Source organism: Eulemur rufifrons, chromosome 7, assembly GCF_041146395.1.
Source record: "Eulemur rufifrons isolate Redbay chromosome 7, OSU_ERuf_1, whole genome shotgun sequence".
Classification (NCBI taxonomy): domain Eukaryota; kingdom Metazoa; phylum Chordata; class Mammalia; order Primates; family Lemuridae; genus Eulemur; species Eulemur rufifrons.
This window is the reverse complement of record NC_090989.1, coordinates 265,862,774-265,865,336: the sequence shown is the minus strand read 5'-3', so window position 1 is coordinate 265,865,336 and position 2,563 is coordinate 265,862,774.

Below are 2,563 nucleotides of genomic sequence, written 5' to 3'. Positions count from 1 at the left end.
CTCCAAGAACACAATCACCAGAGCCAAGATGTCTCTGTTTGTTGCTAAAGTAATAGCCTTATCATAAAACTTAGAAGTTTGCCCCAAGATGATTTTATAACTCATTGTTCCCCTAGTTAGAGTTAGTTAAAGGATCTGTAGTGGCCTTTTAGGAGACTTTGACCCTAAAGCAAACTGCCTGTTAGTATGCAAATCCCGTTGCCCTTGGCAACGGGGAGCCTGTATGTACCCTATATAATACCTGTGTGGAGTTTCAGTAGGGGAGATATTTTATGCGGGTAAAATATTTCCATCCGGATACCCTCCTTTATCTATTTTCATAAACTTTTACTTTATAAACTATATCTTTGGCTCTGTGTATTATTATTGCCATTACTTTATCTTTTATTTCTGTTTCCTACTATATTTTTCATCCTTTGCGATGACCCCTGCCTGGGAGACCTGATAGGAAGAAAAAAACCTCTTTGCGGGGAGCGTAGCTAACTACCCGCAGGGAATCCTAGCCTTGATGACACGTGATTGGTGCTGGGTAATCCAGGCATAAGCTTGTCGACCTTTAATCAGCCAGAGATTGGTTTAGAGAAGGTCCAGTCAGTGAGAAGTGGAGGACTTTTGCTAGGAATTCTGGGAGATGGATATTTTTCTCCTTTTTCTTTCCTTTAGAGTAGCAGAGCTGCTGCAGCCATTCTGTCACCATGAGGGAAGCAAGCCTTAGGATTACGCTGATGCCATGGAAAGCAATATATAAGGATGAAATCTTGAAATCTTAATTCAGACCGACCTTGAAGCCAAGGCTTCTGTACTTTCCAGGCACATGAGCCAATAAATCTCCTTTATTTTTTTTTAAGCCAGTATGAGTTTTCTATTATTTGCAAGAAAAAAAAATATCTTAAATTATACAGATACGTACAAGTTTACAAATGTGAATAAAGTCAGGTCTCAGCTCCTGGGGGTGGGGGTGTATAAGCTCATTTGCACTCATCAGATTGTCAAAAAGTAAAAACAACAATAACATCCGTTCTGATGTGAAGTTTAAGTTACAAGAACTGTCATACATTGCTGATAGGAATGTAAATTGCAACAATATTTTTGAAAAGCAATCTGGCAGTATATTAGGTTTAACCTTATGAAATTGCTATTTCAAGTCAGAATGATTGAATATCAATAGTTTCATTTGATTCAAACTAATACATTAAAAACACATATTCTTTGACCCCATGATCTCACTTTTGGAAATCTAGCCTATGGAAATTAAAGCATTAGAATCATACAAGGACATTTATTACAGCCTTGCAGATAGTGACAAAGCAAAACAAAACTAGAAACAACCTCAACATTGGGGAATAAATTATTGTACACCCAAATTAGAGAATGTTACACAATAATGATTTAAGTAGTGAGTTATATCTGGATCTGTTTATTTGTAGAGATGTCAGGGAAAAAGGTGCGGAATGCCATCTTTAGAATAATTCTATTTTTTTGTAAAAACAGCCAAAATAAATAAATAAAAACCCTTTATCTGAACATATAAATGATCACGCAGAAGGGAGTGAAAGGGTGAATACTGCACTGGTAACATTGGTTACTTCAAAGAGGGGGGAATGGAGGAGATTAAAGGGAAGTTTTAAAGTTCTTTAAACATCTTTGCATTGTTTCACTATTTATATGACATGACTGACAAAGATTGGGCTAGAGGTTGGGGGTGTACGATTGAATTATTCCCAGTGTCGGGTGCCTGGGGCTTATTTAGCCCAGTGGAGAGGTCAACAGATTGTTACTCAGAGCTAGCATTTATTGAATATTTACCATGCACTTGTACTAGTGTAAGCACTTGATATTTATTGACTCATTTTATTCTTTAAAAAGACATTAAATTTTCATAATTTCAGGGGGTTAAGCACTGTCCTTATGCCCATCTTGCAGATGGGGTGAACTGAGGCAGGAAGAACTGAAGTAGCTCTCTCACAACTACACAAGGTAAGCGGCAGGCGCGGGCTTCGACCCTAAGCAATCTGAAGCGAGAGACTTGGCTTTGCGCACAAACCCCTGCCTTTGGGTTGTGATGGTCGGGTGTCTCGGGGACGGGAGCGCTCACTCCCACCTGGGAGAGTCTGGGAAGGATTCACAGAGGAGGCGACCCTAGACCTGGCTCGTGAAAGGTGAGTAGGTGCTCACCAGGCAGACCCGGCACAGGCAGGCGGGGGACAGCGCGCCGGCGCCGCGGTGAAGGCGGGGACGGTGGCGCTGAGGCGGAGCCCGGCGACAGGAGCCAGCACAGCGGGGCTGGGCTGCCAGGGCCCCTGCCTTTGGCCCCTCCCAGCCTGCGCGGCCGGGGCTGCGGCTAGTTCTCCCCTAGGGCATGTTCCCGCCATTACAGGACACCGGGCGCAGATACAGTGTCACCCCGGCAGGGCTCCGATGGGGGCTTTTACTATGGGAAAAGTAACACACACACACACACACACACACACACACGCATTCTTCCAACTCCGATTTTCCCTCCTGTGACCCTCTCCGGGCCGGGGCCCCCACTCTTCCAGGGATAGCCCCGCCCTGGAGTGGC